Below are 10,289 nucleotides of genomic sequence, written 5' to 3'. Positions count from 1 at the left end.
AGAAAAGCTAAGTTGCCAAAGTCTGAGCAATTAGTTTTAATTTTTAAAAGTTATCTTCCTCGAACGACTGTGCTTTGTATGGAAAACCTGTGCGCGGAGGAACCAACTCGTAGCTAGATGCGCCCTTACTTTGTTTCGAGTCCGCTCAACAACTTAAGTGTGCTGCAACTAGTCGCGACAAGGTTTCTTGTCGGAGCGGCACCGCCAGCAGGCTGCTGACGTCCCGCACTCAGCGCTCGCGGCTCAGGTGCCTGCGCCGACAAGTTCCCTAAAAGCGTAGGGTAAAAACATACAAAGCAAGGGATCTAGTAAAGGAAATAACATAGTGATCATCATCCAAGATAAAGTTATATTACAAGATAATTTGTCGCAGCTCTAACACATTGTTCCCATAACATGACTAACAGCAACAAGGAAAAAGATAAAGCGGGCGGCCTAGTCTACGCGACCACCCTCAACCCTCCTGATCTCGCTCACCTTGTCCACAATGGGTGCGACAAGGGCCTTGAGCGCTTCTAGATCGGCGTCGGGCGGCAAGGATCTAAGGACGTTGGTGAGGTTGAGGCCCGGGTTGCGGAAAGCCACCTTCACCAGCACCTTCTGAAGAACTCCCGCGCAAATCTTGCGTGACTCGTCGGCCAGCTGCTTTGGGATCTTCTCCCGAAGCCGCTGGAGGGCCGTCGCCACGCCCTTGAAGAACATGCTGAGCTTGGAGCTGGGTTGGAGATGCTCGTCGGAAGAGTACCCGAAGTCCTCCATCCCCAGCTGCGCCAGCTCCCCGTCGATGACTGCAGCGATATTCACCAGACCCTCGGTCCAGTGCTCCACCGTCTCCCTGAACGAGTTCTGGGTGACGGCAATGCTCTCCAGCAGTGCCTCGTCGGCCTTGATCTTCTCCGACAAGGCCACCTCTCGCTCCTTGGCGGCGTCCAGCGTCTGCGTCAGCGTGGCCAGCTTCAGCTCGAGATCCGCGTTGGAGTCCTTGGCGGCGCTGAGCTCCTTGCTCCTCTCCGCGAGAAGACCTTGCAACTCACCGTGGGCAGCAGCATCCTTCTCGCGCTCGCGCTTAAGCGCGGCGAGCTCCTCGCCGCTCGTCCGGAGATTGGCCTCTAGCTGCGTCACTTTCGCCTCCAGCTCTTTCTTGGCGGCCTCGGCAGCCGCGGCAGCATCCCTTGCTTCTTGGAGAGCGCCGCCAATTGCTTGCTCCCGCGCGGCGAGCTCTTCCTCGTGGCTGTCAAGGTTCACCTTGCGCTGCGCCAACTCTCCCTCCCGCGCAGATAACCTCTCAGCAGCAAGCCGCTACTGCTCTTCAACCTCAGCCTTTGCGAGGAGGAAGGCCTTCTTCTCCTCGGTGACTTGCTCCCGCTCCTCCGCCAAGCTCCGGAGAGTCTCCTGCCTGAGATCCCGGAGCTCCTCCGCGTGCTTCTCGATATCGGCTCCCGCCCTTGCGACAAGCGCTTCTCGGGAAGCCAGCTTGGCTTGTCGGGCGCGGTAGAGCGATGTCAGCTTCCGCAGCAGCCGCTCCTCTTCAGGCTCGTCGCTGCTGCTCGGCGCGTCAACCAGCGTCAATCCGGCAGAGGCGAGCACCTCTCCGTCGAAAGTTTCCCCCTCGACCGGCGCCCTGGAGCTCGAAGCCCAGGGGAGCTTGATGAAGACGCCATCGCCGGCCTTCAAGTAGGCGCCGGGCTGGGGCTCCTCGGAGTCTGGCTCTGCGGTAGCGGCGGGAGGATCGGCGGTCGGTGCAGCGCCTGGCGCTCCTGCGGCCTCAGGGCCGTCAGTACGATCACCAGATCCCTCGCCGGCTTCCGTGGCAGCAGCCTTGGCGGCCTCTTCGCCGGCGGGTTCATCAGCGCCGGCCTCTCCTTCAGCGGCTTCGGTCTCCATCGGCTCAGGGGCAGATGGATCTGAAGAACGAAGAATGGAGAGAATTCAAGCAAATATGCAAAAACAAAGTCAGAAGAACAAAAACCCAAAGGCAAGTTTTTAGGCAAGTGGATTACCTGTGATGGGGTCTGCAGTCGCGGTCTCAACCGCCGGAGGATCACTGGCATCGTCCCTTGCCGGAGAACCAGCCATTGCCGGAGAGTTCTCCCTTGCCGGAGAGCGCTCCCTTGCCGGGGATACCCCCCTTGGTGGTGTAGTCGAAGCAGATGGCGCTTCGGGGGCGGCTTCCGGGCCCTCCTGGTGAGGCTGCTGTGCTCCTACACAAATCCAACAATCAAGATATCAGTAAGAGAAAAGAGCACCCATGCGCACCTGACGGCGGGAAGTAAATTATAAACTTACGCTGGGGGCTGCATTGGGGGCTGCTTTGGGGAGTGGTTTCCAGGTCCGTCAAGGTGGGCTACGGCACGCCCCCTGCTGACACGGTGGGATCGTCTTCGATGACGATCACCGAGGCCTTGGCCCTCTACGCCGCTCTCTGGGCCAGCGTCCTGAAAAGAAATGGATTCAGATCGAAGCAAGTCAGATATAGAATAAAAGCGACAAGATTGAAGAACTACGAGGACAACAAGAAAACTTACTCCTCTTCTTCATCATCGGAGCTGAGCGCGGAGAGATCGAAGTCCGGCTCGCCTCCGGTGCGACGAGGCGGAGGAGTGGGCTCCCTTGTCCGCTTGGCAGGAGCAGCAGCGGTGGACCGGGAAGGTCCCGCTCCAGTTGTCGCAGCGGCAGGAGGCGCTCCCGCGACAATGGTGCTTGCCGCGGTAGAGCGTGTTGCGCGGCTCGGCGGCTGTTGACCCGTCTGCCGCCCCGCTGCATCACCGGCCATGCGGAGATGCCTTCTTGGTGCAGCCGGGGGCTCCACTTGCGGCAAGCTGTCTGAAGGCTCGGGCTCTTCCTCGCCGGGCTCGCTCGGCTCAGCTTCGGAGCCGGCAAGATCTTCCTCGCCGGCAAACTCCTCGCGCTCGGCAAGGCTTGCCGCCTCTGCTGCCTCTGCCTCCGCCTCGGTGAACCCGAACTCGCCCGCGGCGGCTGCTACCGCGGCCTCTTCCGCCCTAGTGGCGATGCGCTGCAGCTCCGCGTCTGTAGTGTCACGGGTGAGGCTCCTCTGCTCGTCGGTGCGGATCGGCACTTCCTCCAGGCTGTCGAAGAATGCCCGCACGACGTCATCTGCAGGCTCTTGCCAAGTTGGGGCGATTCCGTGTGAATCGCACAACGGCATCATCGCGCGGATCCGGTCAAGTGAAGAATTATTGCACAGCGGGACAACGCTCCTCGGCAACAGGAACGGGTGCTGAGGGTCGCGTTTGAACAGCTCCAGGAGCATTGCATCCAGCTCCAGGACGGTGAAATTGAAGTTGAGGCCCGGGCGCAGCCTCATGATGTCCGCCCAGTTCTTGAACTCCCAGGCGGGTCTCCCTCTCTCTTGCAGGGGGGCAATGCGGTGGCGAAGGAAATCTGCGCCGACAGCGCCTATAGTGAGCCCGGCAAGCCTAAGGCGGAGGATTTGGGTGACGGCGATCCTCAGCCTGTCATCTTCCAAGGCCACGTTGCTCCAATCATTGCCGCGTACTATTGGGGTTTGGCGCACGGCAGTGAACGGCTGCGGGTTCTCCTCAACAATCCAACACCACTCCGCTCTCCACTCCTCCCATTTGCTGCGAAGCTCACCCTCCAGATATGCTTCCTTCTTGCTGACTCTCGAGATCCAGGCGATCCCTCCGGCAAGCGGCTCTCCTCTCTCGACCCGAGGCATGAAGAAGTGGCGGAAGAGGGCTACGTTTGGGTGGACTCCGACAAAGTTTTCGCACAGATGTGCGAAAACTGCCATCGTCAGGACGGCATTGGGGGTGAAATCTAGGAGGCGGAGCCCGTATGTGTTCATGATATCACAGAAGAACTCCGAGAAGGGCGGGCAGAGCCCGCAATAGAAGAATAGCATGAAGAATGGGTACCCGTTTGGAGCCAGCTCCGATGTGGTGGCCGGGAGTACCCTCGTGCGCGGGTGCGCACGCGTCTCCGTCGACCAGAAAAGGTAATAATACTCCCTCAGCTCCTTGGCGCCGAGCTGAGGGGGGAAGATGGCCCGCTCCTTCCGCAGCGCTGCGAGCCGCTGCGCCTCGACCGACTTCACGCCCTTCCCCTTGTCGGCTTTCGGAGCCATGGCGGAGGTGGCAGGGGAGATCGGCGGCGTGGTGGTGCTGGTGGCAACGGGGGGCGGAGCGCTGCTCTCTTTCGGCTTTGAGAAGAAGGGGGGAGCGGCGGAGATTTCTGGACTTGGAGCAACAAACGGCGAAGTGGGGAAACTGCCCCTGTTTCCCCTGCTTATAAATAGGGAGGGGGCAGACGTTTCGCCCTTCCGAATAAAGAACCCCCCACGATCTCTCCCACGATGCCGCATTCAGCGCGTGCCGTTGGGGAGGGCGCGGTGGGTACAGAGCAAGATTCGGCGTTACCCGGGCCGCGCGTGCCCGTGCCCTGTTTTGGGCCTGGCCCAACAGCGCTCGGCACCGTGTGTGGCCCAGGCCCGTGGGCTCCTGTCGGTGTACTAGAGTAGGGGTACCCTAGTACCCCGAACCTGTGCACCGGCAGTTGCAGCGCCCCGCGGCAAGGGCTTGCCGGGTGACCACCAAGATACTCCGTGGCTCCTTTGGAGCCATTCAAGAACAAAGTATTCAAGTCAAGAGGACAAGGCCCCGGCAAGAGGAGCTTGCCGGGAAGGCCAACCGAGGCATCTCAAGGAACTTGCCGCGACGCGCCACGCGTCCCGGCAAGGCTCGGCGAGCGACAAGCTTTCGGGCGCGACAAGACCACGACCGCGGCAAGACACTTGCCGCGGCAAGCGGCCACTCTGTGCCCACGCTCCAGCGCATCCACCAACGTGTCGCCCTGGGGGCCTTTCCAGGCACGCGTGGCGGAAGGCTGTGCAGCCAGCGGTAAGCGGTGGCATGCGATGCTGACAAAATCGCCATCGTGGCAGGCGGTGGCGCCCCTGACGGTCCTTTTTCTACACTGTTTAGGCGACACAGACGGGCATTTAATGCCCTTGTCCCCTGCCGTCAGGGTTAGGTAGAGAACACTGTACCAACCACCTCTCTTTTTACATTTTTGCCCTTCCCTGCGTTGCCACCTGTCGGTGACCCCGTTGTGCATATAAAAGGAGGCCCATGCGCAACGTAGAGGGGGTTCGGTTCGGTTCAACTAGTTCGAGAGTTTCGGATCATTTCGAAGCCAGAAAACACTTAGCTCTCTAGAGCAAGAACACAATACAATCAGACAAGCAGCAGTAGGAGTATTATCTCTCCGGAGAGCTCCGAAGTTGGGTAAACTGCTCGTGTGCTTCGCCTCGATCTGCTCTTCGTGCGACCTCCGCCCCCCGCCGAACCGAAAGGGGCTCGGTCCGCCGGTCCCATAGGTGTTCGTGGATCAGTTTCCCCGACAACATGAGTAGCAAAAGATTCACAAAAGGAAGCTACTATCTCAGAGTCAAGTCCATATTTAGTGCTAAACTTTTGAAAAGCATCAGTATTCATAAAATATTTAACACAATCAAACTTAGGATCAGTACATGACTCCTTACCTTCTTCGAGTTCCCAATCTTCAGAGTTGCGTTTAATTCTTTCTAAAAGATCCCACCGGAATTCAAGAGTCTTCTTCATAAAAGAACTAGTACAAGAAGTATCGAGCATGGATTAATCATTACGAGAAAGCCGAGCATAAATTTTTTGAATAATAATTTCTCTTGAGAGCTCATGATTGGGGCATGAATATAACATTGACTTAAGTCTCCCCCAAGCTAGAGCGATAATTTCTCCTTCACGAGGCCAAAAATTATGTATATAATTCCGATCACGATGAATTTGATGCATAGGATAATTTTTTTTGATGGAATTCCAATTTGAACTGATTACAGTTCCAAGATCCAATATCATCGCATAGCCTATACCATTTCAATGCATTTCCCTTCAAAGATAAAGGGAAAATGTTCTTATCTTCATCTCTGGGTAAACCCGCAAGCTTAAACAATCCACAAATTTCATCAACATATATCAAGTGCATATCAGGATGTTCGGTTCCATCTCCTACATAAGGATTAGCTAGTAGTTGTTCTACCATACCCAAAGGAATTTAATATTAAATATTTTTAGTAGGTTGAGGGGTAACTAATTGTGGTTCCAGTTGAGGTGAAGATACCCCGAACAAAACCCTAAAAGGATTGTTTTCCATAGTAACAGGTGACAATAAATTTCAGCACGTAGTAATCATTTTGCCTTACCAATTTCCACTTACCAAGAGCGCTTCACTCCCCGGAAATGATGCCAGAAATGAGACTTGATGACCGACAAGTATATGGGATCAATTGTATCCTTTTCAATAAGTAAGAGTGTCGAACACAACAAGGAGCAGAAGGAAATGACCAGTGATTTTCAGCAAGGTAATGTGTGCAAGTGCTGAAATTGTAAGTAACAGAGTAGTTTGATTGCGAGATAATTTGTCACGAGCAAGTAACGGTAGTTCTAACAAAAGTGCAGAAAGGTAGACCAATCCTTTTTAGGCAAAGGACATGCCAAAACGGTCTCTTGTGATAAGCAAAGTGTTCTTGAGGGTACACGGGAATTTCAGCTAGTCACTTTCATTATGTTGGTTCGGTTCATGTTCGCTACTTGATAATTTGGTATGTGGGTGGACCGGTGCTTAGGTGCTGTTCTCACTTGAACAAACCTCCTACTTATTATTAACCCCCTCACAAGCATCCACAACTATGAGAAAATCATTAAGAATAAATTCTAACCATAGCATTAAACTTTTGGATCCAATCAGTTCCTTACGGAATAGCGCATAAATTAGGGTTTAAGCTTCTGTCACTCTCGCAACCCATCATCTAATAGCTACTCCACAGTGCATTCCCTTAGGCCCGAATATGGTGAAGTGTCATGTAGTCGATGTTCACATGACACCACTAAGGGAATCACAACATACATATCATCAAAATATCAAACACATATCAAGTTCACATGATTACTTGCAACATGATTTCTCCCGTGACCTCAAGAACAAAATTAACAACTCACAATAATAATCATGCTAAAGATTAGAGGGGTATTAAATAGCATAATGGATCTAAACATATAATCTTCCACCAAATAAACCATATAGTAATCAACAACAAGATGTAATCGACACTACTAGTCACCCACAAGCACCAATCTATAGTTTCGGTTCAGGCTGCAGGTGGGACTATAGTTGGGAGTACCACCACCAATCCACCAGGTCCCAACACAGATTGATATTGAGTAAGTGGGCATCCCACCAAAACTAATATGGATTAAGTGGGATCCCCACTTAACAAGCTCCCACACACACATGCACTAGCATCGACGAGGCTGACGGTAACCAATTCGTGTGGACACTCGAGCTCCATGTTAGCTACTCATTGGGTTTTGAATTCTCATAGATTTGTTTTTGCTGTACTGATCTGTCCGTTGTGCATGATTTAGCTAGAAAGCTCAGATGCTGATGTGCTCGTCCATCTGTGCTTTGCCGCCGCCGTCCTACTCCTCCTACCTTGAGACCATCCCACGCCCCAAGCCAGACTTCACCGTTGCCACAAGGGCTATGGGAAAGGAGAACCTCCACTTCCATGATGCCGACGACGCTGATGAGGTGCCTTTCGACCTCGCTGACACGAGCACGGACGACTGGGTAGCAGCAGTGGCGCCGACAAGCCCGCTGTTCGAAAGGGGGTAGGCTCTATGACCTCTACTCCGCACGACGCAACGAGCGGCTCAAGCGCAAGAACGGCTAGTACGCCGCCGGCGAGGAGGAGGCGTGTAACATCCCAAATTTTCAATTTGGAATGTTATACATAGATCATCATGCATATCATATTTTCTTGCATTTTGTTGATCCTAGAAATTTCACGCAACTCAAGGACCCTCGGAGAGAGTTGGAGATTTCAAAATTTTCGTATTTGACTTCTCTCAAAACTATGAAAAGAGGATCATTGGATTTATTTATTTTATCTTCAAATATTTTTCCAATATCAAAAATAAGAGAGGGAATAATATGACTTTCCCAAAATTTACGAAAAATGAAGATTTAATAAATAAATCAAATTTTGGATTTGTCTCGGAGTTTAATTGCCTTAGGGAAAATGTGTGTTTTCAAAAATTGCATTTTAGGCCCCGAGTAAAAGTTCATTTTGTTCGACTCATTTTTAGGAGTCGGGGAAAGTTTACTTTATTAATTTTGGAGTTCGTTTAGATTTTTTCTGTATTTTTTTTCTGCGCGCGAAACCGATTTAAGAAAAAAAGAGAGCCGCAGCGCCTTGGGCCAAAGGCCCAAGCCGCCAAGCCAGCCGGCCGCCCAGGAGGCCAAGGCCATCGCTAGCGCGCGCCGCGCCAGGCGCTAGGGAGCCGTCGCCGCTTCCTTTCGGAAATCCTAGTAGGACTTTTGTCCTACTTCCGTTTATTCCGTTTTTGTTTCTAGATCTTTTCCCTCTTTGTTTCCTAATCCTAGTCTAATTCTTGTCCCCTACTCCAAGCAAAACCCTCCCCTCCCCAATATAAATACCCAAGCACCCCCCCTCCAACACATCAAACCAACACCTCTCCTCTCCTCTCCTCCTCCGCAGCAGCAGCGCAGCGCCCCTCACTAGCGCCGCCGCCCTACACCGCCGCCGCCGCTTGCCACCGCCGCCGCCAAGTGCCGCCGCCGCCACCCAACGCCGCCGCCGCCGGAGCCCCTCGCCTCTTCGAGGTACTAGCCCCGCGCCGCGTGACCTTTTATTTTCCTCGGTTCGGTTTTTCGTAAATCGTTCCGGTTTCCGTTCCAGTTTTTCTAGATCGGTTTTTCTCGCCGGTTTTTCTTTCCGGTTTTGTTTAGCAAGCGTTCGCCGGACCGTTTGTCCTAACGAACGTGATCACCTGTTTGCCTCAGTTAATGAACGTCCGTTCATTCAACCGTTCGTCGTTTTCTTTCTCATCGGATTTATTCTGCTATTTTTCTGATAGCGATTTCAGATCCGATTTTCTTTCTAGTCTATTTTCTCGCTCGTTTATCAGAATCAGGTGATTCAAGCACCTGGAGTTTCATCTCGAAACCGCCGTTCTGACTAATCAACTTAAACAAAGTTTTGCTACTGTAAAATTTGACTTAGTTTCAACTTGCTAGAACCGAGTTGTTTTCTTTCGTCGTTTGACTTTTGTTGCTTTATTTGATTCGATTCTTTTGCCACCAGGGTTCTTAAGATGAACTTTCTGGTTAGATCTTTTATTCGAGATTTACCTGTGCATTAGATGAGCACTTATTGTATGCTTGTTGTTTGTCTGCGATAGATCACCCGGAGTGCGCCGCTTGTTACTTCGAGTCTCTAGGTTTCGCGGATCGTCAGCAAGGCAAGTAACACTTGATCATACCTTTTTGTACTACCCAGTTTTTGTGCATTAGATCAATCCTCAAACATTGCATGATTAGGATCTAATTAAATTGTGGGATGGGAAGTAGATGAGGTAGTACCTATTACCTGTATTACTTATGAAACCTTTGGGAGTTACTTCTGCGTTTGCTTATTATGCCATGCTATGCTAGTAGACGTGGATTGGGTGAGTGAATATCCATGACAGATGTGAGATTGTTATTAATGGTTTATTCTAAGGTGGCAACTTAAATACACATCTGGGTGGATTGAGGCACCTGGAGTTACCAGGACTTGCCTGTTTTTTTGGAAATCCCGAGGGTACCGTGTGATTTTCCTATGGACCGCCACCCAGGCTCAAAGGGATCATAAGATAATTCATACTAGTAACTTACGTGTGCAGCCACAAGCCATTATGGGCTCTGGCATAGTTGACTAAGTCGTGCGAACTCTTATAGTGGTGGACTAGCAGATGTAGGGGATGTGTCAGGACCCCGACTCAATGCCACATCGATCTAGCATGTAACACCTCATATCACTTTGCGGCCTCACGCACGGTATTCCCACGGGTGTCGCCTTACCTTTGCCCGGGACCGTTTGCGTCTTTTGGCACACGTATATGATAGTGTCGCTAGCATCCATATGATAAGGAGCCCGGGCTTACATGGCTAGTCGTAAACCCAAAGTGGCACAAACTTACAGGGACAGGCATCCATGACCCAACATCGAACGTGTCGGTCATCATCGAGTGAATCCAGGCTGTAGCACTGGGCTAGCAGGACTCCGGTGAACCGGGCTGTAGCGGGCTAACAGGACTCCGGTATTCATCGCGTGACATTTCCCCGAAGGGACAGACACAGGAACGAAGAAGGACACATGCCGGCCAGCCTAAGTGTTCCGGAGCAGTAGCAAGCTACCATGGCTCAGT

The sequence above is a fragment of the Triticum aestivum genome, chromosome 3B, assembly GCF_018294505.1.
Source record: "Triticum aestivum cultivar Chinese Spring chromosome 3B, IWGSC CS RefSeq v2.1, whole genome shotgun sequence".
Lineage (NCBI taxonomy): Eukaryota > Viridiplantae > Streptophyta > Magnoliopsida > Poales > Poaceae > Triticum > Triticum aestivum.
The sequence above is the reverse complement of the archived record's forward strand: the minus strand, read 5'-3'. Positions refer to the sequence as shown.